The 27,422-nt window shown below is 39.7% G+C and overlaps 1 pseudogene across 1 annotated transcript; it reads right to left on the bottom strand.

The window, feature by feature from the left end:
* Positions 1–852: 852 nt before the first annotated feature.
* On the bottom strand, positions 853–27,422 carry LOC143412363 (protein TANC1-like; annotated as a pseudogene). Its single transcript, XR_013097094.1, has 7 exons — positions 27,134–27,422; positions 26,857–27,023; positions 21,614–22,220; positions 19,420–19,528; positions 19,060–19,182; positions 17,618–17,854; positions 853–1,580 (listed from the first exon to the last, which is right to left on the bottom strand). The product of XR_013097094.1 is annotated as a protein TANC1-like (transcript).

Raw genomic sequence — 27,422 nt, 5'->3', positions numbered from 1 at the left:
ACTGCAGCTCCTGTGAGATCCTCTAGTTTGTATACGGGAGGGTCTCTTCCTAAACGCTCCTTTATGGTAAAGTACTCGTCTGTGTAGGTCTGATGGTAACCCTTTCAGAATATGCCTCGTAGTTTAGATATTCTCTCTGTATCGCCCACATTAAATTTAAAAGTCACCGGTTTTTGGGGTTTCATTTTGTACAGGGTGTTAAAGACTGCTTTCTCATTATCTTTGCACACCTCGGTGGGGTCATTTTGATAGAGCTGTGATAAGACAGGTTATAGGACTGTACAAGATCTTGGATCACATTAACATATCTTGGCGAGTTAACTGATGTTAAGTATTTCCACATTTTCCCCTTTAAGGTGCGGTTAAAACGCTCTACCACACATGATTTCATTTCACTAAAGGTTGAAAAATGTGTGATGTTATGCTGCTCCATTAGTTTTTTAAATGTTTATTATAAAATTCCTTCCCTAAATCTGTTTGGAGTTTTTCAGGCACACGGCCCTCTCTCAGAATATCACCAAAAGCCTCAGCAACAGCCTGTCCTGTCTTGGTTTCAAGGCACCTAACCCATGCATACTTAGAAAACACATCTATGCATGTCAATAAGTACCTAACATTATCATTATCCGCAGAATATTCACGCATGTCAACCAAATCAGCTTGAAACTGTTTGTCAATCCCGTTAACCAAAACTCTATTTCTGTATCCTTGCATTTCTGTATCCTTGCATTTCTGTGTCCTCTATCCTTGCAGGTTTATGAAGAGTATATGTGTCATCTCCTTTTAAAAACGCTCCACGTCAGGTAATGACGGCTTTAAGCCTGTTGCCTCACTGACAGCGATACGGAGCTTCTTTACACTTCCTAAACCCCCTGGGTGTGCAGGGTTGTGATATATTTTTCTCAGCGTGTTTTCCATAATCACTCTGACCAAACACAAATACAAATGACCAGAAAAAAGTGTTAGCATACGTTTTTATTTCATTTTCTGTGTAGTGCACAGTAAGGTTTTTATAACAGATGTGCATTAAATCTTGTGTCTCCCAGACCAGTAGTTTCCAATCATGTGGAGCAGCGCTGATTTAACTCCGCGGGTGTGATGATTGGTATTTAGCAGGTATCCGACATTCTCATCAGTGGTGCAAACAATGTGCGGCACTGATCTCAGTTCACACAGAAGACGCTCTGCAGTGCTGATGATTTGTGCTTCAGCCTCACTGACACTGTATGAGCAAACAAACAGACGGATGGCCGGGATGAATCGGGGCGTCCGGAGCTTTTCCATCACCTCATCATAGCAGGTCTCGAAGAAAAACACAGGCAGCTCAAACAGGCAACTGTGGTGTAACTGGCTGGGGTGACCGGATTGGCATCCATAACATATCTCCTGCACATACTCATTCAGTGCCATCGACAGCAGGTGGAAGGTTGCGAGTTTAATGTTGAGTTCCGTTTCCTCAGACGGGTGTGATCCTGCAGAGTCCTGTGAGCATCCTGGAGAGGGGGGAGGAGTCGGTGGGGTCTGGATTAGCAGTGCTGGAGGGGGAGACTCTGAGCGGTCCACAATATGGCAGATGTTGTCTGTAAAAGAAATCCACACATTGCATTTTTTTTAAAATATCGGGTTTAATGCCAACGTCTCTCACACAGAGACAACCTACCTTTTGTTTTGTTTTTTTGTTTTTCTGTCCTCAAGGTTTTTGATGATTTTTGGCCTGAACATGGCAGAAGGTAAACCAATCTTCGGGCCATGTGCGAGCTGATCATATACAAGACGCTTCCTAATATTCTCATAAGAAGAGTTGACCTTGTCTCTCTTGATAGTCTTATCGACCTCATTAAACACCCGCTGCAGTGCTCTCCAGTCTGACCACTGAATAAAAAACAAATCCTTAAACCATGATAAACGTTCTTCAAGGGTGAGGGGGTATGGGTGCAACCTCCAGCTTTCAAGGCCCCAGAGTGAAACCTCTGTAACGTTGAGGTTTCACCCGGTGCAATTGTGGCTCTTGTAACTGTTGTGATATTTTGATACCATGGTAGCATTTACAGGATATTGTTTTATAGTGATATTATACTGGAAAACTGTTACTCAATAAGGCCCATTTACTAGTTGTTTTTCTCTTTCTCTGTAACCTAAGAATTAATGTGTAAGAATCACAGGTTGGTACCTCAAGGTTGAAAACACCACAGAGATCACTTCCTTACTCCCATCCTCCCTTCCTTATCTCTTAGAAAGGAGCTTGTTAAAGGCCAGGTGGTTCGTTTCAGAATTCACTAATGAAAGAACTCTGTATTCTGTGTCTAGGAGTGTATTTTGCTGGGATGATCATAAATTGTAGCTGAACTGATAAACTATACAAAGGATACTTCTTTGCTCACAAGGCAGGAAGACGTTCCCTTATTTGGTCTGTACCGGTTTGAACTGCGAATCTGTTGACAGACGAACCTTTTTCCTCTATATATACTGTTGTCTGATGAATAAACCTTTGAGTTGGTTTTGGGAAAGCAACCCGTACAGTCTCTGTGTCGTTTTGTTCTCCCAGCTGCTCCCGACGTCGTAACTAACACGCTGAATGGCATATTTGACTGTTACTTGAGAATATTTCTTTGAGTTCTATAGGTTATGGACAATCTCTGCTGATAGGTGCTCACGCCTCGAAGGAAACCCGATCCACAGACGGAGATTTCTTTCAGTAACCATAAATGGTAAGCTGCTCTTTTGTCACACACTACATACACAATATATGTGTTTTAGTGCAAATTGTACATTGCTACATTGTTTTGAATTACCCTCGGCCTGCAGTATATGTGGGCACCTGTCAAAGGTCATTTGGATTTACCAGACCGCTTTGAAAACAACATGAAACAAATGAATGTCTTTGTTGAGCCATGACTGGATTTATCCTAATCCTTCCTAAAGGCCGTTATAACCTTGCACTGCCAGTGATGAGCTGCACCAGCTGTGACCTAATGTGGTCCCCCTCAGTTAAGGACTTCCAGGGTGGTGGATATTGGCCTGGCACCTTAAATTTATGCACCCTGTTTTCAATGGATGTCTTTCAGTCTTTCTATGACATTAAAGTCATAAGTAGTTTACTGACAATTATTTAACATTTGAAATGAAAAGATCCGTCAGTCCATTCACATATATACTGTTCAGAGAAGGAATGTAGTTTAGAGCAAAGTGTAGTAGTGTGAAGTGGCTAAACACACTCACCAATTGTTCTAAAATAAACAATTTATCAAAACATTAACAGTCTTTCACACATACATACGGTTTATACACTATTTTAAAAAGAAGGGGTTGAAGACCTGATTGATTACAAAAAGTCTATTAAAATGTTCTGGGTAACCACAGAAATCTTAGTCAGTTATGTCTGAGAGAGAATGTTTATGACAGAAGTAATGCCAAAATCTCAACAAGCCAAAGTTACATACATGCTAAAGAGAAAGATCAAACTGTGCTGAAATTAGGAAGTGGGCAATATAGGGCTTCCCCAGTGAAATAACTGATCTGAAATAATTGAGGCACAAATTAATAAATGACATACTAGTAATCCACAGAAGGGGAGGCCTCTGGGAAAATGTAGAAAATCAATGGGAATTTCTACAGTAGCACGAGTTACCAGTCAATACCAGTCCTGGTATTGGTTATGTTGAAGTGATGGGTTTTATAATTCATTTTTGGTCCACTGAAGGGATTGTTTTGTAACCCCAATATTGATATTTTGTAAATAAAAAATATGACCTCAATTAAACCTTTAAATTCCCTGCACTTGTCATAGATATCTACATGATGTCCAACAAATATACATCAAGTCCAAGGTTCTAATGTTGAACGCCATATTGATGTCCAGCTTAAATCATGGTTGGACCTCCAAATTGTTGGAAAAGTTCAAATGCAGTACAGACCTCCAGAATTGGTCATGGACCAACAGAACCAATATAGACACGATCTGTACATCTATCTGACTTTCTTTGTTTAGTTGGTAGCTAACTGAATTGTCTTACTTTTTTTTTATAGATGAAAGAAAATGTCCCTGAAACATACAGTATGAAACAATGAGTGTCAGGTTTATATTTATAGTCTACATCACATTTAAGTGGTACCCATATGTCAATTTGTTTGAGCCTAAAACACAGACTACTCCATGACCCGAATGATTGTTTAATCCTTCCCATCAATACCTCTCAGTTCCACATCTCTAACTCATGTTATTCTCCATGCAGCTCTAACAGCAGTGGTCCAAACACAGCAGACTGTGCTGGCTGCAGTGGGAGAAGATGCTGAATTCAGCTGTCAGCTCTTGGACACTAAAGACGTCCTTCAGGTCACATGGCAGAAAATCTCACGTGATGTGGAGACAAATGTTGCCACCTACAGCAAGTACTATGGTCAGAGAGTGAATGATGGCTTTAACGATAAAGTCAAGTTTAAATACACTGGACTACAGAACTGCTCCATAGTCATCAGGAATGTGACGGAGCAGGATGAAGGATGCTATCACTGTCTGTTTAACACTTATCCTGAAGGCTCCTTCACTGGTAGAACCTGCTTCCAAGTCTATGGTAAGAACTTTTGCATTAATGTGTTTAAATGTGCTAGAAACTGATTTCCTTTCAACAACATATTCCTTGCAATATCTCCTGATCCTTCACAGAGCTGCATGAACCTGCTGTTGATGTCAGAGAGTCAAACTCTGCTGAAGAGTGGGTTGTTTCCTGTTCAGCCACTGGTCGACCTGCTCCCACTGTAACACTCAGTGTCTCACAACAAGACCTCAGCTTCTCACAGTACAACACTGTCAGTGTGTCCAACACCAACGCTACATTCACTGTCACCACTACAGCTGTGCTCTCAGGTTCACGTAAACACAGCACACAGGTGGGATGTGCAGCACGAGTGCTCTCTGCTCCTCACAGAGAGGTGATGGAGACGATTCCTGAGGTCCAGCAGACGTCAGATTATCAGTGATGGTGAGAAACTGAGATGCAATAACAATGCATTGTGCTAGTATGCATTTTCTCTTTGATCAATAATTGATGTATTCATTTTGATCAGTGTCACATTTTTCCTGCTTTTTCAAGTTTCCTCCTGGATCATTGTATTAGCTGCAGTATTGGTGATGATGGTCTTTGTCAGTGTTGCTGCTCTGCAGTAGGCTACTCTTTAAAGAAAAAGACCAGATAACTTTCATTTTTCATTTCTTGTCATTTTTTTCTACACCAAAATCTATCCAATAATATCTGCATAACATTTTCTACTTGTGATTTAGTTATTAATTCTTTGCTTCATGATTCAATCGGTCTTTGTCTAGTATTAAATTTTATGTTTCCCATTTAATCCCACTGGCTTTAAAGTGTTTCACCAGATTTTTACGAAGTATTTCCAGTCTTTTGTTGTCTCTGTCCCAAATGTTCTGAAATGTGTTGCATGTATTAAAAGAAGTTGGACCAAAAAATGTACTATGTACTTACAAACTTACATTTATGAAAGCTGAACAAACATTGATATACTTGACTTTTGTAACAGTGAAAAGGCGATCTGTTTTTATTGATAAATATATATGTTTGCATTACTGTTATTTAGATTGCCATGTTAGAACGTAGCAAACAACATTGTTTGTTCCTCTATGGTTTCTTTATTTTTACAAATCTAAATGTTTTTTGTCAAAAGATTAATAATTTCATATTGAGGTCAGATGGTCAGCAGTTTTGATGTTTTTGCAGAGATTTTATTTTTTGCAAAATAGCACAAGTAAACATTAAAAGTAGTTCCTAAATCAAGGCATTTATTATTAAGGCGGCCATTATTATGGCCCTGTGTGGAAAAAGTGATTGCCCCCTAAACCTAATAACTGGTTGGGCCACCCTGAGTAGAAACATCTGCAATAAAGCGTTTGGGATAACTGGTAATGAGTCCTTTACGAGGTGCTGGAAGAATTTCTGCCCACTCATCTTTGCAAAATTGTTGTAATTCAGCCACACTGGAGGGTTTTTGAGTATGAACCACCTTTCCAAGGTCACAGCACCTCAATCAGATTCACGTATGAACTTTGGCTAAGCCATTCCAAAGTCTTTCTTTTGTTTTACTTAAGCTGCTTAGAGGTGGACTTGTTGGTGTGCTTTGGATCAAGTGCACTTCAGCTTGTGGTCGTGAACAGATGGCCAGACATTCTCCTTCAGGATCCCAGAAACTGGATTCTGTTCATCTTGACGTTGCATCTCCAGACTGAGAGATCTCAATTACTTTGTTTCTTATTTGCTTCTGAATTTCCTTGGATTGCGCCATGATGTGTAGTTTTTGAGGATCTTTTGGTCTACTCTACTTTGTCAGACAGGTCCTGTTTAAGTGATTGATTCAGCACAGGTTTGGCAGTAATCGGGCCTGGCTATGACTATGGAAAAATTGTATATTTTCTATTGATGAATGCAAATATTTTATGTCTGTTATGTGCATTGCCGTGTGGAGAATATAAGGAAAACAATTGTGTGCTTTACCTTGTTTCTTCCTCTTAGATTTCTTGATTTTTTTTTTAAATTGCAATAACTTTATGTTAATTTCAGTGCACTTTCACATTTCTTTAAATTCAAACTACAGTCCTGTGAATAACTAGAAACACTTCTAGCAGCACAAATGTGAGCTAATTGTTTTCTGCTTGACTTTATCAGTCTCTCATATTGTTGTGGAGGAATGTTGGCCCACTCTTCATTACAACGTTGCTTCAGTTCTTTGAGCTTTGTGGGCATTTATTTAAGCACAGCTCTCTGAATGTCCCAGGTTGAGGTCTGGACTTTGCTTTTCAGCTATTCTGCTGTAGATTTGCTGCTGTGTTTGGGATCATTGTTCGACTGCAAGACCTAAACTTTACCTATTAAACAGTTAACTCTGTATTTTACACTTTATGTGAATATTGTTGCAGATTTCAATTATTAATGTTTTTATAACTTTGTTCTTTCTTATATTTAATATTATACAATATTTATACTTCATGTCTCTGTCTTCTTTTGAACACTCCAGCACAGCATCACTATAACTTTGTCCTCACTGACAATAAAGCTGTTTTATACATTTCATTGCAAATGTTTCAAGCAATTTGTAGCTGTATCTTAAGATATTTTGTTAATAATATAGTATTTTATATTGTTTTTTCCCCATATTTGAGAAATATTTAACATGTAAAAGTCTGTTTATGTACAATTTGGTGATATTAGCCCTGATTATTGGAGGAACTTGTACATGAAGCAGATTTCTGAGACTTCAGATTTGAAGGTTGTTGTCATATAATCTAAATGATGGCAGATTAACGTTCCCTACCTCTGTCCTACAACCACAGGACTCCTTTGCATTCGACTGATAGAAATTTCAAGCTCAGTGTTAATGAAGATTTCAAAGGCCTTAGTGCAGGGGTAGGGAACGTCTAAAACCTGCAGGGACACCGGCCCTCGAGGCCTGGAGTTCCCTACCGCTGCCTTAGTGTGAAAGGAATGAAGCTGTAGCGCCTCCCAGTGGTTGAAAAGAGGTACACAAGAGGTTAGAAATAAGAGGCTGTAGAAATAACATTACAGAAAAGCAGGACATGCTCAAGCAAAACATTATAGAAAGTCTGTCACGGTTCTGGGTCAGTTTGACCCAGTATTTTGAGTTGTCATGTTTTTGCAGGTTTAGTTTAGTTCCATGTGTCATTTTCTGTCTCTCTCTCTATGTCGAGTCTGCGTCTTAGTGTGATGGTTTCTTGTTCCTGTTTTATTGTGAAGGTCTGCGTCTCATGTGAGTGTGTTCAGTTTTACCTCTGTCTTGTCTTGGTGATTATTCCCAGCTGTGTCCACCACCTGTGTGTAATTCCCCTGTGTTTCTCTGTGTATTTAAGTCGTGTCCTCTGTCATTGTAGTTGCTGGTCCGTCTGTGTATCCACCATGTCTCACCCGTGTGTTTGTGCTCTGTAGTTTAGTTGTTTCCAGTCTAGTTTAGTTCGTGCTCCATTTGCTGTTTGTCCATATTTATTTTTGTGTTCAATAAACCACCTTCACTTCTCCACTACTGCCTGCGATTGGATCCTCATTTATTATTTTCACACGGCTCTCCTCACCCGCCGTGACAGTACGGACCAGCCAGATATGGATCCAGCGGCAGTCACCCCACCTAGGGAGCTTCAGGAGGCCGTTATCGACTCTGCTTCTAAATTGATTTACCAGCTGTTAGAGCATGAGGGAGAAGTGTCTCTTTACACTGTGGAAGCCAACCTACAACACCTTATTTCCAGTTACCCCTGGTTATTGGACTCACTGCGTCCGCTCGTACAGAATTTTGTTCTTCACGAGCTTCACCTACACCCCCCCGCCGCTACCGCTCGCCTGCTCATGCAGTGATATCATCAGTGACAAGTCAGGTGATAGAGGCTAATGCAAAATGGTGTTTCAGTGAGGCACAATTTATTATGACAATACATTTTTTTAAATACTCAGTATGAATTAAACAGGTTAAAGGTCAATGCTCTGTTGTAATATAAAGACAAAATGATTGACAGCAGCCCAGCAATATCAGTAAAACGCAAATTAGCCACATGGTGCAATGTAAGGAGCTCTGTGATTGGTTAGGAAAGGACAGACTGGCCACCTCGATTTTTCTTCACTGCACATTGATCCATAGCTTTGCTCTGTAAAGGCTAACAAAGTGCTTTTGCTTTACAAAGACATTCAGCGTCGGTATTCACTCTTTTAAAATGCCACTGAACACTGGAGTGAAATGGAGCCCTGATCCTCAGAGTTTTATTGTTGCTAACATTTCTTATAGATAGCACAGATAGTGCCCCACTGCAGTAATCACTCATGTCTAGATATTCCTGTTAAAAATGAGTTTTTCCTCCCCACTGTAACATGGCAAACATAGCAAACGGATAATCCAGCTGAAGCTTCAGACAGCCGTCAGACAGTGAAACACTGCCATCTGCTGGACGCGAGTAACACAGACGCTGAAGGAAAAGCACTCAGAAGGAAAAGCACGCACACTTGGAAGACTTGACCATTTGCACAAAATGAACGTCTGACACTGGACAGATGAGAGAATGTGGATGGTCACACCCTCGTGCATTAAAGAGGGCTTTCAGTTCATTGAAAACACAAAACCAAACACACAAAAGACACAATGAGACAGCTGATCAGTTTGCTTCACTAAATCATCGACACAAGCCGTGTTGTAGAGGGTACTGCAGCCGTGGCAGGTTATCATCTTAATGTGGCCCTGACACTCCATCGTACGCCACAAAGCTGTGAATAAATGAAAAGCAAAGAGGCATCATCACTAACATAATAACTGTAGAAGTTATCCCGCTGCATTACATTTATCAGGATATCGTAATAAATGTTCATCATATGTTGCTTTGACCCATCATTGTTGTCATTAATATCGCTACGTGACACTGGACACTTCCTGTCATTCATATGTCCTGACTTTGTGATCAGTGTAGCAGCTTGAAAATAACTGCTTGGTTAACAGCAGGTGTACAGGCAGGTGCTCTGATCAAATAACATGTTTGGCTAAAGAAACAGAAAATAAAAACATGTAAATAGGAACACCCACATCTCTACTTCTTCTTCTATTTTCCATTTCACACTTACAAAAAAGTTCTCCTGCGTAGGTGTTGAGACAAATATATGTCAATTTAATACTTCAGACAGGCCCCAGAGCAGGTCTGAACAATTAGTCCACTTAAAATCAAAACTGCAATTTGAAACCATGCAATTAGCAATTTTGCAAAGAAAACTTGGCTAGGCTAAGCTAAGCTAACTGTTAGACAAAGTAGAGGAGTTGGAAGAGTAAAGGATTCTGGTTAACTCCAGTTCAACTTAACATTAAATTAAACTGACAAATATCATGTTTATATTCATATCTTAGTCTTTTGATGAGCTCTATCTTATAAATCTTTTAGACTCAGACGAGGTCGGCACAGGGACAGGCCTCGGGGGTCCAGGCCCACCCGGTGAAGTCCTTCTTCCCCAACATCTTCTGATGTACTTCATTTATACATTTTGGTAATGAAGTACTTAAACTACCACCTCACTGATTAGTTATTGCAGTGTGAGCTCAGTTCAATTAATCAGGTCACAGTAGTTTAGCACTTCTACAGCAATCATGCAACCAGCATGACTGAGGAGGACACTGGGTGGACGGGCTTTGCAGGTCAGACTTTGAAACGATCTTTTATTGTCATTACGCCAAAAGCAGTGAAATTATATGCTGTCCCATTCAGTGCAAATAAAGAATCTGTGTTTACTGACAGGACAAAGCACTGAACATGATTTCATCTGTTAACCTGGACAAATTCCAAAACAATTCCTTATTATTTCTTTTTCTTAAGTAAAACCAGTAAAAGCTTCTACTTCAAAAATATGGACTTAACACTGAGATCCTGATATTTTAGACCAGTTGAATTTAGATGATCTTTTTTAGTTCATTCAGTTTGCTGGTTCTAACGACGACGGTCTTCATCAGTTTTAATGTCACTGTGACTCATATCTCTGCATGGCTGTTTTGTTCTGAGTGCACTGTGACAATGAAGTTAAGTTCCGGTGATCAGCACAGCAGCCTGGGAGTGACTGCTTGGTTAACGACAAGGTTTACAAGACCTGATCAAATGTCACACTGGAAATATTTTGCAAGTGAAACAGCAAATGAAAAAATGTAAATATGTTAACTGGACCACCTACATTGTTTCGAGAGCAGAACTAAAGAGTGCGACCCATCACTTCAGTTTCAGCATATAATTTCTATTTAACACTCAAAAAAATCTGTTGTACAAGTATTAAAAATATATTCACAAATGAAATTGACATGCCTGAGATGAAAACATTACTCATACAAGTTGTCAGGTAAAGTCTATAGCACTGTTACATCTAAATATGGACACTGAGCTGGGACGATGTCACAGATCTGAGCCTCTGCACCTTCACTATACGTTTGTGTATGTCAGGCCTGTCCTGTATCTCTCCACCACCTGATCCAACACACCACCAAATCCTGATCAGCTGATCATCTCTGCTCCTCTAATCACCTGAATATCCAAGTATCCGAAAGTGTCCATCGATCTGACAATACAATTGTAAAACCGATCATTGACCTGTGCCCTAATGTGTTCTGTGCACTTGTGAACACACTTCCTTATGGAGTACGTTTATTAAGGACACTCTTTCATTAGCACACAGGTTCAATAACACAACAAATAACCTCCAATAAACCTTTTAATAAACTGTCATTGGAGGCTGATGTGTTCTCTCTTGGCTTGTTTTCTTGTTGTGTGCCACACAGAAAATAAATGCATGGTGTCTTAACTCACTGATACGGGGATATCAATGAGCACAGAGTCCAGCCAACGATGGCACAAAGTCAAACCTCCTTCAAGGAAACTGGAGAGTCCAACACTGGCATTGAGGCTACCCCAACAATATCAATATGGTGTAACTTCCTGCTCTAACTCAGGCTCCTTCCCCACAAGAAAGATGATATTTTATGTACTCGAAGTCAGACCTGGAATCTGCGGGTCAGACTTCCTGGGCCCCCGACCCCTGACCTCTGAGATTTTCATGTCTTGTATTTTATAATATTTATCTTTTGTTCTCCTGCCAAAATTGTAAACACTGTCATCATGCCATATTGCACTGTTGTTCGATCAGCTTCATTAAATATACTTTTATATATACTTTTATCCTTTGTTTTGTTATACAGCCATTTAAACCCTCATATGAAATTATTACAACCAACTGGTAGTAAAACAAAAATAAAAAGATTGTTCAACATTTTAACTGCAAATGGTCAAAACACTCACTTTATTTGCCAAAAATTATACTTAAAAAGGGGAAAAAGAAGTGTTAATAGTTTATTTGAAAGGTCAAAATATACCAACACATCTTTTTATTTTAAATCTATTTGTTTGTGCATTAATTTTTTTTCTAAAGCCAGATGTGGAAAAACAGGCTGCATCTGCATGCAGGTTCTTGTGGTCAGTGGTCATCATATTTGCATTATCTTTCTGAGTCACAAGCAGGGAAGTGTTAAAGTTTCCTCGAAGTGGTGGGCCAGTGATGTAGGTGTGGATGCAAAGGATTATTTGAGGTGGTGCTGATCAGAAGTATAAAAATCAAAGTGTCCAGATCCAAACACACTTTGTTCCTCTGTGACAGAAGTGAACTAGAACTCACAGCAGCATCTGAACTGCAGAAGAGATCTCTGCTCATCTCCGTCTGCATTCCTCTTTTGCTAAGAACTTATTATGTATCATTTAAAATGATTTTCCTTTTAAAGCTGGGCAGCAGGCTCACGTTGAACATCTCCATAAACTGTCATAATTCTGCTGCTACACTAAACACTGCATTCGGTGAGCACACTAAACTTACGTAAGCTGTATATTTGCACGGTGAGAGACCTGTTTTTGCTGATTTGTGTTCAAATACAACAAGATCTTATTTAAACTGACTGTCAGATGTTGCCTATCCAGTTATGTAATGAACCCACTATATACATGAACCACAGACCCTTCACGACATCTTCATCACCTGCTGTTCCAGACAACCAACTTATACCTGAACCACTGCAGGTTAATCATCATCATTAGTAAAGGAAAAAAAGGTGAGTGTCTTAATTTGGAAAAGCTTGAAATAAAAAATCCTATAAATTACACAAACAGATATGAATTGGAGGAAAATCCATAGTGTCTTGAGTTCTGTTTGATTTTTATTTTGCAGTGTGTCATTGTTACTACAGAGCACACTGAAACATATGACAGGAATGAATAACTGAGTGCAGAAAGGCATTTATATTAAATCGGATTTAAACTTTGTTCTTAATGAACCGGCTCTATTATGACCTGGACTTTTATCTATCCTTTAGATGAATACAGAGTTTTTAATTAAATACATATTCTTTAAATAATGTTCCCTTTTAGAAAAAGTAGGATCATTAAAAAAACAAAACATTTATTATAGCTCTGTCACGTAGAAAAAAACCTGTCTTTTTCTGTGGTCTGTTATATAACATTAGGGGTGTTCGTGGCAATTAACTTTTTAATCGACTAAGCGGGTCAAGTAAGAAACACTTAAATATTAAGTTACATTTGAAAACTGTTTAAAAAAAAACATATCCCCATTCCACATTCCAAAATGTCATGTGACAATCTGATTGGCTTAGGAGTGATGATGTCACAAGGATGTCACAAGGATGTCACAAGGATCCTTTGAAGTTTTTCTATAAATAGGGGTGAGAAACAGCAATTTTCAGTTCGTTTCTTCGCAGCCTTTGTGTTTGCAGCCTTCAAACGTTGACTACAGAAAAATTTGGAAACCTCTCAGAGTCATCGGATACAAACGCCAACATGTATCCAAGATTACGGCAACCGAGACAAAAAGATTTCGCCGCCTCTCCTTCCACGCGTGGCCGGCCAATTTCTCCAAATGGCCTCTTATCCATCCAAAGGGCATTACAGGAGAGTAGGAATGAAAACAACCATCTCCAGAACAAAATTCGACAAATTGAAGAAGAAAAACGTCACCTGGAGAAGAAGTGCTTACAGATGGAAGCACAAAACAAACACCTGGAAGAAACACTACAGCGCCAGCCCGACATCAACATTATTAATGAGGGCTGGGGGATCAAGTTTGCTCAAGCCAGAGAGCAGATTGTATCCCTCATCAAAGAAAACAAGAAAAAGAGCGCTGAAGTTAAAGAAATGTCCGAGCAGCTTCAAGGCAGGAAAGCGACGATTGATAAAATGGAGTGGGATCTGCAATACATGGACCAAATGAATCACCTGCTCCAAAGAAAGCTTGATGAAGCTGAAGAAAAAAATAAAGAAGTCCTCCAACAGAAGGAACAACAGGACACAAAGCAAAAAGACCTGCAGCGCGAGCTCCAAGGCATGCAGGAAAAGTACAGAATGGTGAAGGCAGAGTTGGAACAAACATTGGTCCAAAATAAAGACCTCCTTCAAGAGAAAGAGCAACAGAAAGAAAGACTGCCAGAAGAAAAGTGCATTATCAAGGACTTTGAGAGTAAAAATCAAAAGTTGCAAGGATTCTGTGATGAACTGAAGGTCAAAACAAGTGAGCTGGAGGGAGAAAAGGAAACACTAGAAAAACGATGCTCACACATGCAGAAAAAGATTGATCACATGGCCAAAAACAACTCAGAGCTCATTAAGGGGATATTGTTGGAATTCAACAACTTGAAGCGGGAAAACACAGAAATGCAGGCGCAAAAGCAAAAACAAGACAAAATGCATGAAGACCTGCAGTGTACGCTCCGCGATATCCAGAAAAGAAATGAGCAGCTAGAAGGCCTGCACAAAGAAGATCAAGTGAGAAATGCAGACCTGCAGAAGGCAAAGCTGACACAGGAGGCAACATCCAAAGACCTCAAAGAAAAGCTTGAAGAAACACAAGCAACATTAGAACAGGTGGAACAAACATGCAAGAAACTAGAGAGGCAAAACACAGAAACCATCGATGAGTTGAGAACCCTCATCCTGGACAAAAAGGCGCTCGTGGAAAAGTCCATGAAAAAGAAGAAAAGATTCTTCAGCTTTTTCCGGTAGAGGGACAATACTGCTTCTTCAACTGATGTAGCCTCGTCTTGCTCCACCTCTGTTCACCCCCCCAACCAGTCCCGGCAGTTGACTGCCCCCTCCTGAGCCTGGTTCTGCCGGAGGTTTCTGCCCGTTTAAAGGCAGTTTTTCCTCCCCACTGTCGCCTAGTGCTTGCTCAGAGGGGATTGTTGGGGTTTTCTCTCCTCTACCTTGTTTCGTTATTTACTTGTTAACTTTTTGTTCTTACCTCATTTAACCTTGTTTCGTTATTTACTTGTTAACTTTTTGCTCTTACTTCATTTAACCTTGTTTCGTTATTTACTTGTTAACTTTTTGCTCTTACTTCATTTAACCTTGTTTCGTTATTTACTTGTTAACTTTTTGCTCTTACTTCATTTAACCTTGTTTCGTTATTTACTTGTTAACTTTTTGTTCTTACCTCATTTAACCTTGTTTCGTTATTTACTTGTTAACTTTTTGCTCTTACTTCATTTAACCTTGTTTCGTTATTTACTTGTTAACTTTTTGCTCTTACTTCATTTAACCTTGTTTCGTTATTTACTTGTTAACTTTTTGTTCTTACCTCATTTAACCTTGTTTCGTTATTTACTTGTTAACTTTTTGCTCTTACTTCATTTAACCTTGTTTCGTTATTTACTTGTTAACTTTTTGCTCTTACTTCATTTAACCTTGTTTCGTTATTTACTTGTTAACTTTTTGTTCTTACCTCATTTAACCTTGTTTCGTTATTTACTTGTTAACTTTTTGCTCTTACTTCATTTAACCTTGTTTCGTTATTTACTTGTTAACTTTTTGCTCTTACTTCATTTAACCTTGTTTCGTTATTTACTTGTTAACTTTTTGCTCTTACTTCATTTAACCTTGTTTCGTTATTTACTTGTTAACTTTTTGCTCTTACCTCATTTAACCTTGTTTCGTTATTTACTTGTTAACTTTTTGCTCTTACTTCATTTAACCTTGTTTCGTTATTTACTTGTTAACTTTTTGTTCTTACCTCATTTAACCTTGTTTCGTTATTTACTTGTTAACTTTTTGCTCTTACCTCATTTAACCTTGTTTCGTTATTTACTTGCTTGTTTAACTTTTTTTTCAACTTATCTAACAAAATAAAACAGTTGAATTTATCCTTTGAGTATTGTTCATCTAATCTTTACAGAGTTTTTCCAAAACACTTTCAAACATTCAGATCTGTCTTTCATTTTCTTCTTGAAACCTCATGAACGGTGAACTAAAAACTCTGGAACATGGTTTGAAACACTGAAATTGTTTCAGCTGAAACTGGCAAAGTCATACGTGCGTGTGTGAGTGTCACAGGTGATATGGTGTCATTAGTCCGGTCATCATGTTTAGGCTCATTCACTCCAGAATTATTTAGGCCAAATCTTTAAAACAGTGTCACTGCACACACATTTCAATCACACAAACGCAGGATTAATTCTTTGCAGTATTTTATCTGATTTATTATGAGAATGTCACGCCTGATCATTTGCACCCACAACATCAAAAATGGGGGCAAAAGGGAGGAGATCACGTTTAATCGATTATAACACGAGGTCAGAAATATAAGTGCTGACATGAGTAGTGTCCACAGAAACCTCTGAGTCTCAGCTAAAAACTCATGTAAACCATGTCTACAAACACCAAACAAAGCAAAGACACCAGACAGTTAAAAGAGCAGTTACTGCACCATGAATCTGTGGACAGGTAATATCCCTATTTTGATTTATGATTTTCTGGAGTTAAATGTGAACCAAAGCATATTTTCAAACGTGTTATATGCTATAAAATACTTTTAAATATTAGGTGAGGGAGATAAAAAATCTATTTTTCTATGTTTGAGTCACAGTAACTTTTAAAGTGTTTGTGCTAATAACATCATGTACAGTAAGACAGGCATGGAGAACAGCACTGACTGGGAGAGCCTTTCAACAGATGACATTCAGTTCAATTCAACATATAAGACTTTAAGAATGAACAAGCATCTAAGTAAAATCTATTTATTTAGTCTATCATCTGTGATATTATTATGTACAATTATAATGTATTGTTCACCTCTCTTAAATAAACAGGCAGCCTTAATGTATGAAATATTCATTCATTAAAACACTAAAATTTGTCTGTTGTCTCAGTGGCTGATAGTGCCCACAGGCATCAATAGCTTGAAATAGCTTGAAGCTATTTATAATTTTTATGTTTAATGGGTGGGTGCTCACGATAAACAGATTTTGAATGAAAGCCCGGGAACTTCAGTACCACAAAAAGTGGCTATTCTCTGTGCCCATATGGATCAGTCCCTCTTATTACCATTATTCCCTTAAGCCTCAAGTTGGCTAGTTAAGTATCAGACTAACGTTTAAAGCTTTTACTTGAGTGAAGTAACTCACATTACTGCTACTGCTAAGTAATGTTAGCTATGTTTACAGCATATACCATAAATCACCATGCCATAACCAACTACTGTACTATCACACTCAGTGCATTTCTCCAGCACGTTTGATAGCTAGCAAAATAATAATAATAGTTTTAAAATTAGCATGTGTTATGTACACATACTCGAAAATTATTTACTAGGACTCACCTGTCATGTGACTCAGAGTGCAAATTCCACCAGTGTCGTTTTCCATCAAACACTCATTAAAACAGCAACGTCAAGTTAGTGCACTCATCCCCAGGGGGAGGGCGGGGTCACACATTGAAACAGACTGGCACGCAGAGGTGCAAGGCAGACCAGATGGAGAAATTTTGCTTTCACACTTTGTGACTCATTCAGTTATTTGTGGTGAATGAAATATGGTTTCAACCACGTTTAAGCACCACATCTAAAATTCAAGCACTATTCAAACCTTGAAAAGACAATATTTAAATTCAAGCCTTTTTTAATGATTTCAAGCACCCATACAAACCCTGCATATGAAAAAGCCAGAAATCCAGAAAGATGGCCAAATGAAACCAAATGTCTATGATCACAAGAAAACTACATCAGTAGAGTTGTCAAGTAGTCACAATATGAAAAGTCCTCACCTTAGCCTCCTTTTTACAGAGCAGCATGACTTGTCCCAAGTGTCCTGCAGCAGCTGAGAAGCAGAGGGGGCTCATGCCGTTTTCTGAAACAACATCCACGCTGGCGCCGAACTCGAGCAGCAGTGAGACAATTTCCTGGTGACCGAGGTGACACTGGACGCAAAGCACTGGTGCGTTGTTCAGGACTTCTGTGCGGTAATTCACGTTTGCCCCTCCCAGCATCAGGAGACGGCTTACCTGATCATACAAGCAAAAAAATAAATAAAAAATGCAGAAAGCATTCACGTTTGAATATTTATTTCAAGGTCTTTGCAAAGAAGTGAATTTTTTATCACATGTACTTAAAGGTGAAAGAAATCTGAATTAAAAATAAATGTTATTCTCTTAAGAAGAGATGACTGTTTAACTATTTTACTCTTTATTGGCTAAATTATACACTTAAAAATGTGAACTACCACCCATGTTTGAGCAGCAGAATTGTTTCCATTACTCATTTTATGGCTCATACAGAGATCAAACTTCTTATTCTCATCTTCAGATTTTTCAGACGGCAAATGAAACGGCCACATTCTAGCGAATGCAATTATCAAGTGTGGTATTCGCTTTCATTACGAGTAAATCAATAATAAAGGCCTAGTCAAACAAAACCAAAGAGTGAAATGAGTGTTTGACGACAGGAGATGAAAGTGTGTGTTATTTTCTGGATCCTCTGTAGCATAATTAACCCCCCCACCCCTCCCCCAGAGGAGAGAATAAGGTCATTTTGTAAATGTCTGTTTGACTAATACTACACATTTATACAATAACTCACAAACAGACACCAGGTGATGGAACGCCCTCTGAAACAATAACACTAACGGCAAAGAAGTACGGAGGATAATTTTTCTTCGAGCCAGAATGCATCATGCTGGCAGAACAGCCTTTCCAGGAAAGGCCAAATGATTATCGCCCTTCGAAACACGACTGAAAAGCAGTACACAGGAAGTTGGCTCGTGCGCGAAGCTTATTAACATTTACCTGTCAAATTATAATTGGACACATTAACAATATAAAAGGACAGCGGTTATTAATAAAACATTCTCTGCGTGGAGCAACATTCGGGGATTAAAAGTGTAACTAAAATCTAAAGAAAGTTGCAGTTATTTCTGAGATGCATTTGCTTTAAAATGACCTAACCAGTGTATATGATTATATTACTCCAATGTAACAAAAGGGTTATGAAAATGCTGAAAATTGGATACATATACTGTGTGTTTAATATATAGTGTTTAAAGGTTTCCTATATCCCCTCAAGAAGCTTATACTTTGCATTTCAACAAAAGCAACCTGTTGCATTTAGGCATTTCAGGTTATCAATAATGTGTTTTTTTCATCGTTAGCTAATAAGCCGATTGTTCTGCATTCAACAGACGCACAGGAGCAAACCTGAAGCAAAGGCTTACCTTGACATTAGGTGTGTAGAGGTTCCTCAGGGAGGCCAGGGCTGCAGAAAGGCCGTCAGTGCTGCAGTTTATCCACAGAGCCTGAAGGACACTGGATGACACGCCTGTCTTCTTGCTCAGACCCTGCACGCACGCCGATGCATAAATGCATGAGTAAATACACAAACACACATATGTAAAAACCAGCGAATCTGAGGGGCATAAGCTGTCAATGTTGCTTTCCACATCCCACGGCTTATCCTCTGGTGAACCATTGTCACAGTGCATAAATCAAGAGAAAGTGAACACCAAGAAATTCCTGCAAGGGATGGATTTCAAATAAAGATGAATGCATAGACCACGTAGGTTCCACATCTATACCTTGAAGATGTGTGCTTTGAGTATGTGGTGTCCCAGCTCCATTGTCTGCTGCCGATTCAGTTTCCCCTCTTGGCGCGATAACATGAAAGCCATGAGAGCGTGACCGGTCCTGGGTTAGAAAACAAGGGAACAGATAGGATACTCAGTCGTCAACAGTAGGAATGATTGTTCCTCTGCTTCAAATGACATGAAAGTACTGATTCATTCTGCTGATGACGAGGAGCCTGGCACTGTCATGGAGAACTATTGTATTCTGGAGCTAGTGTGAATAAGCTAAAAATGTTTGGCAATGACCCTCTGAACAACAGGGGGGAAGAGTGTCACTGAGGCACTAATTAATGCAGAACTTCATTAAAAAGGCATGCATGATTGCGAATCCCTTTGATCTGGATAAAAATCCTCTCTAGTTGTGCCCAGGCACAAACAGAGAGGCAGTGCAGGAGGCTTTTGTCTCTCTGTGCATCTCCTGCGCCAGACTACAAGCCTTTGTTTTTTTAATGATGGAGCTGGAAGGCTGTGAATGACCAGAATACGAAGCTCAGCTCTCGTCCGTTTGGAGGCATCGCCGTGTGAGCAGAGGTGAGCAACAGGGAGGAAAAAAGTGACATCATTCAATTTATGAAGTGTGAATGACTGAAATCTCTCATTTGCGTGTGGCTCCAGCATTTCAATTAGGTAAGCACTGCAAGTACTGCTAAAAGAGATAAGCCTGCCTCGCATTGCAACATGCAATATCTGCAAAATGCATAGGTCAGTACCCCCCCTCCCTCACAAAAAGCACTATTTATTAAAACAGGGCAAATCAGTGTGAGGCTGCAAGACAACAAAAAAAAAGCACTGATCAGGAGTCAAAAGTTGTGCGGGTGATCTACTAACAAAGCACAAATTCATGAGCACAGACGCAGCAGTTCATTTTACCGATGACCAATGCAAGCTGCCAACAGCAGCGCAAATTAGTGGGTTGCAAACAAGCAGATGAGGGAGCGAGTAATCCACTAACAACGCTGGTGCGGCTTGTTATTTGAAATTTGACAATTATAATACGGTACCAGCACATGTGAACAATTCAGACCGGGGAGAGGCAGTGGAAGGAGAATCGATGTGTTTGATATGAGGGTGAAGTCTGCAGTCAGGCATCTGAACTCGGATGAATCCTGACAGCTCCAAAAGAGCACAGGATTTATCTGCAGAGGTGCTGCTTTATTACAAACAGCTTCACTGTATCAAAGGTGCATTCTGAGATGACCTTTTGAATGTGCTGTACGTCGCAAACAGGCCTTGTGCTAATGAATTTAGTGCTGTGATGTGTCTGTAAATGCTCACATCATCACATCACTTCACACTCAATTTTTTTTCTGCATGCCGTGTGTATTTTTTCCGAGACAAAGGAAAGACTTTGGCATGCAACAAGCTGACACCAACAAACAGGACTTCAGGGAGTCTAATGTTTCTGCAAAATCTCAAATTACATTCAGTGAAGCCTGAATGTCATTGTTGCAAGATTCGAGCATTAATCTAACATGCTTCACTTCCACAGCTGTATTCTCACATTCTCACAAATGTTATGCAATGGAGTCATTATGCAAGAGAAGACGACTCGAAGAAGTGAAACAGCCTGCTTGAAATCTGATCTATGATGTTGCAGGGCTGCGTATGCAAACTGCTGACTAAAGGGGTTTATTTACAAATGGAAGCTTTGGTGCAGTCTGCAGTGTTTATTATGGACCGATTTCTGCGCAGATATGTGAAGAAAAACACTGAATTACTGCCTCTAATACATCCAGAGCCAGCTATTCTCCCCTTCTGCAGACATATCCCACGTTAAATTCTGCTCTCCTGCATTAAAATTGAGGACCGGAAATAAGCAGGACACTGCTTTAAACATTTTAGGTAAGAACTTTGTGACAACCGACAGGATGGACACCAAATTTAGGCATGATTAAAGCTGTCAGAGACCTAAAACAACTAATTCAGAAGCACTCTGAGATGCAAAACTTCATTCACATGAAGACACGTTTATCATATTATTCTGCAGCATTAGTTGTACTTTTCTTACTGTCCTACATGCCTATTTGTGCAATTCAAGAACCTTTTCTAAATGCATTACTGAAACATACGCAAACTCTAAATGCATTACAGAAGCCTGCAAACCAAATTGAGAGCTGCGAAGTTATTGCATTAGCAGAAAACTGACCTGGGGTCACAAAGGAAGTCCGTACTCTCTCCATCAGCTCTCCACACCAGCCACTCTCTGAAGGAAGGGTGACAAAACATGCGCGTCTTGTCCCGCCGTTTGATGAGAAAGCACGAGAGCAGCTCCATGCGTTGCTGAAAGTCCTCCCATTGTAGCTCCCCCTGGACGAACCCGCGTTGATGGCGTTGAACAGCTGCTCGTCAGTCAGGGGGTGCAGCGAGGCGAGCGATACGTTGAGGATCGGCAGTGAGCGCTCAGAGGCTGAATTGGTCATGAATTTCATGTTACACTGTAACTGGTACAGTTCTGCCAGTGAAACAGGCACGACTTTGTAACTGGCACTTTTGATCACGAAGTGGCCTCTTTCAAACAGATCCAGGGTGAGTTTGAGATACAGGTAGGACCCTTGGCTGCGGGAGATCAGGTGGCTACTTAGCTTGCCGACTGTGATAGGATCGGCCTTGCCGTTCAGGCTAATATTGTTCATGATGTCCTTGCTGCCGTTGATACGATACTGGATATATGCGTTGAGGTCATTGCTGATCTCTTTGTTGTCAGAAAAGTCATCCAGGGAGATTTTGGAGAAGGGCAGGAGGCTGGTGATCTCCTATTGAAGACAAGATAAAGACAGAGCATGACATAAAAACATACACCTGAGCTTCAATGTACTATTAAAGTGTCAATGCATGAAAAAAAGTAATTTGGTGCAGTGTTTGCATTACAGACACAGCTGTATTACTCAATATCACAGCCAATAAATAAATAATTTAATTAATTAAAAGCAAAAATATTCTTTGCATCCTGAGCTGCCATTAAGAAAAACAAAATCTGCCTGTGTACGTGTATTATCAGAAGAGTTTCTTTGAGCAGTGGGGAAGCAAGCATGCTGAGCTATCAGGCCAAAGCAGACACTTGTTACTGTTCAAAATGTGGCTGTGAGGAAAACAGGAGTGGGGAAACTGAGTATTAAGAGGCAGGGGATGGATGGGATGGTAGCTAGCGGGCAAGCAGAGGTCTGAACTAGGGCTCACATTTCAATCTGTGTCCCAGGGGTTGGAGAAATCAATGCACCTTAATCCTCCAATCCTCTGCCTGTCTGAGGCTAGAGAAACATTGCCTCCGCAAGATAACATTTTTCCTCTCCCTCATCATGAGAAGGCAGCGCAAACAGACAAACACACACAAGCACATGTATGCACACGCTCAATAAAACATACCGAACACAATCCACAAGATTGGGGGGAGGGGGTGCAAACAACACCTCAGAGATTGTCCAGATATTAGTCTAGCAGGCAAGGGCCAATATATCGAACCCTTCCTCCGAGGTGAGATGCTATTTGTCTGTTCAAAGCACAAAACAATAGCGTGACAATTTCATCTCTATGCACAACTCTGATTCTGTCTGCAAATAAGAAACATTTCATGCCTTCATATTTTCTTGTCTTAACAATGCTATCTTGATTATTCTTCCATGATTCATTTTTGCTATGCCCCGAGTTAGTCGGGCAGTAAAGCAGATAAGCTTTATTTATTCACTGAGGGGTTTTTTGCAAGAGACACCTGAGTACAAGCGACAAGTACAAATGTACACGCATAATATTACAAGTATGAAGTGATAATGCTTTAAAGTCGATCATTTAGTGCTTCCAATTTCAAGCTAAATTGCAGCTTATACAAACACTAAGCTGCAGAGTTTCTGAACTTGTAGCCGAAAGCTTAGATAGCAAAGCCATACACACACAGACGCAGGTTTACCGATGGCTTTTGCATATTAATGATGGCCAAATGGTTCAGATAACTTACAAAGCCGAATGTAACCACTGTCTGCACTGAATGGCAATGCTGCTGACTGCTGTGTCCAGAGCTTTAATGTTAGGGGAAACGGTATGAGAATACAGCATGGAGCGTACAGTTTGTGCTTTTGATCTTTTGATCTTTTGTAGGAACTTGCTCTAAAAACTTTTGAAGGAAGTAGGAACCATCATCATTAGCTCATATTTCAGTTTCAAGAACCTTTGAGTAATGCAAGTGTATGGTCATTATAGTCTATTGCATGGAGCAGGACTGACAACCATCATGTCCAAACAACATTTTATATACATTTTCTTTATTTACTGTATTTATTTCTCTATTTATTTTATTTTGAATGCTGTGCATGGTCCAGTTATCGTAGAATATCTTCAGTTTATCATTAATTCTGTTATTAAGCATTGTGCTGTCGTTATGTGTCATGGCATGTGGTTGTACGCAGCCCTGTTTGTTCATTGTTTTCATTTTGAATTCTGCTTTTGTAATATTTCTCATCACGTCCCACCGGACATAGAGAATTCAATTTTGGAATTTCTTTGTGATTTTGCAACCATTTCCTGCATCTTACCCAAATATGTGGACTCGTAGCCCCCCCCCCCAAAAAAAAAATAAACAATAAAAAGAGAGGACATACAGGGTTTTTCTGCAAAAGACTGCCAACTCTCTTAAAAACTATTTAACTGACTTCTGTTACATTTTTGGAAAATTAGACATTTTCAGTCAGTGACTAACAGCCTTTCCATTGCACTTAAAGGGAACTTACTGAACATCATAGGAGCCTGATTTACAAAAACATTGTCAAACCGACTCCGAGGTTTTCACATGCGAAGTCGTCATATAGCTCCCATTAAAACAACAGTGCCATTTGATTCATTACTGCAGACAACTGCTAAGTGGTTACAGTGGGAATGTGAACAAAACAGAAATATAACAAGAAAAATATGATTACAAGAAAGTAAAAGACACACATGGCATGGTTAACAATGTGCTATCCTTTGCCACAGACCAGCATGTGCACAGGATTCACTAACAGAGGTTATAAAAAAAACAGCTACTGTTACATATGCCTTAAACCACACGTTTCCTTTCCAGCACAGTTGTTACTATGAAATCTACTACACGGACAACAAAAACACATCTCCGATAACCGACTGCAACCTTGTTGTTGTTGCTGTTCTTGCTTTGCCAGCCTCCAGGTGGCTAAAAACGTCACCCTAGCAAATTCACACAAACAGTAACTCCCTCTCATTAAACACTGTTTCACTTTGTCAGAAGACATTACAACACATATGTTGCAGTGTTCTGCTTATGGATGGATGGATGGATGGATGTTGCAGTGTAGTCGAAATGTATTACTTTAAGTGCAGTCACCTGGAACATCTTTCCACGTCAAAAAACCAATTCTAATGCATTAATAGAAGAGCATAAGAGGTGAATACAAAATATCAGCGCTACAATATATTGATTCACCACACTGACAGGGCCTTGCCTGAATTCTTAATAGCTAGGCTGAATTCACTATATAGTACAGCCCACACTGATGGACAACACTCGACCCTGGCTTCTGACTGAGCAATAATAACTCAAATTCCAGATGTCAATCAAAAACCACATTATTATCCAAGGCTCAGTGCTTTCTTTTTTCCCCCAGCAAGGAAAATAAGTTTTCATGTAGTTCATCAGTAGTGTCAAAGCCTCAGTTGTCAGCAGCGTGAATTTAATCCAAGTCCATAGCATTTCTGGAACTGGTCAACCTAGTGTCAGCTCAAAGTGACTGACTCATCTCTCTCCTGCCCTGCAGGTCATGTGTCTCAATTCTTTCCTGAATGTTGCTGGATATGCCTGACTCTGTAAAGAGTAGAATAACAAGCGGGAGCAGCTCAGGAAACACTTGTCAAAATGTAAAAATGTGCAGGGTCTGGTGACAGTGAGTGAGTGCCTAGAGAGGTGACGGCATGTCCAGCTAGACATTTGTTAAAATGAGAGAATTTTGATTCATTTCTTTTCTAGGGTTGCCACAGTGTTAGATTTTCCGATTTAGGATATGAAATGTTCTGGTCAACAAATCAATAAATGTGTTTTACAGTGTTTTATGGATTGGGAAACAGGGCCAGTGTGAACTGTAAGTGCAGGAGGACTGTTGGCTACAACCGGCATACTTTTTTTTTCTGCACTATAAGCCGCACTTAAAATCCTTTAATTTTCTCAAAAATCGACAGCGCTGATGCTTTATCAGGTGTAACTATTAAGTTCAACATCCAAGCATCCATGAAAACAAAATTTATTAAATTTAACGGAGTTAGAAGTTAGCTCACTAGTTCCACCTAAACATGATATACATGACTAAGAGATTTCTGAAAAAATTTAAATGTACAGCTCTGCCGTCCCTTTCGACATAAATGAAGACAGAAAACTAAACAGCAGTGACATTTATAGGGTTACTGAAGCTTGGCTAGCTGGTATAAAATGATATGCTAGCGACACAGCTATGTTAGCATAACATAAACACAGTGAAGCTAGAGGATGAAGGCTAACTTTTTTTCACTCATAAAAGTTAATGTGAGGGTTCCCGAGGGTTAGGGACAAATGCAATCGCATGGCGGGATGCTGTAAACGGACCAAACTTCAATCAGGAGAACAACTGAGGTAATCCATCCACAATACAAAGGTTAGTCATTAATATGCTGCAACAACATGGGAATAGAGCAGCTGCAAGAGAATTCAGCATTTATGAATCAATGTGGATTGGAGGAAGCAAGAAAAATGAGTTGACTTATCTGACTGTTTTGTTTCGCTTAATGCGCCTTATAATCCGGTGCGCCTTATGGTCCGAAAAATACAGTATATTAAGTAAGTGAAAACTAGCACTAATAACATTAAAATATATTAAAAGGTAAGACTGTAAAAGCACTTAGTTAAAGATGCTTAGTTAAACCAGCCTGTGCAAATTTCATTCAATTTGTATAAAAAAATATAACAACAGAAGTCTTGAGTGTTCAAACTTTTTGATAAGCTTCAGCTCAGAGCGCTTGGAAAGCAGATAGTAGAGGATAAGAGCAGACACGAAACTGGTAATTAAGTTAAGAATCAAGCCCTTAACAGCTTGCCTGTATCCAGTACTTCACTCAACAGTGTAACAGCCAAACTGCACCTGTGTGAGTTCATTGTGGGAAGCGAGTCTCTGAGTGTGTGAGAGAAGCAGCTGCAGCAACAGAAGAGTGAATGCCATTAGCAGTAGTTACTTTAATCAGCCGTAAAGTGTGCGGATAAGCAGAGTAGTTACCGAGAGGGAAGAAAGAGTGATAAACTTTTTAAAACTAAAACTCATCACCAGTATAATGTGACATCTGTAATTCTGACTCGAGGTGATTATAACAGTGAATATTTTGTCATCTGAGTGAACTCAGAGCCATGCTTTATAAGTTCTTTCTTACCACCAAGTTGATTCGAACAGTGACAACCAGTTTTAGCCAGGAGGGGAACTTGGCAATGATTTTTGTGATGAAGGATGCAATGGTGTCTCCATAGTCTGGTTTGTGGAACTCCGCTTCATTCAGCCCGTCTATTAAGATTATGTAATCTTCCTCTGGAATCCTTCGCTCTGCAAAGACATTTACAAATAAACTAAATATTAAAATACTATGAAATGAGATTAGTGGTCTCATACACGATGAAAATGAAATAGTGCAATATACAACTACAGTGTTTTACCTTTCCGAAGGTTGGCCAACGGTTCCAGGACTCCTCTCCGGAAAGCAGCCATGGGGTCTTGGACACAGGAGCGCAGACTGAGCATGCTCTGGAGGTGGGGCTCTTTCAGCAACAGCTCCCGGTACGCACTCAGTTGATGAGCTCTGCACAGAAGGGCTGCGATGCTGTGCACAAATTCTGGGACCAAGCAAGTGTACGTGTTATCTGCCTGGCAATAATGATAAGCCACCACCTGGAAGACAAAAGGAACGAGAACAAACGCGAGTGAAGCCATTGCTTTTTGAGAATC

The sequence above is a fragment of the Maylandia zebra genome, linkage group LG3 (assembly GCF_041146795.1).
Source record: "Maylandia zebra isolate NMK-2024a linkage group LG3, Mzebra_GT3a, whole genome shotgun sequence".
Classification (NCBI taxonomy): domain Eukaryota; kingdom Metazoa; phylum Chordata; class Actinopteri; order Cichliformes; family Cichlidae; genus Maylandia; species Maylandia zebra.
This window is presented reverse-complemented; position numbering and strand designations above follow the sequence as displayed.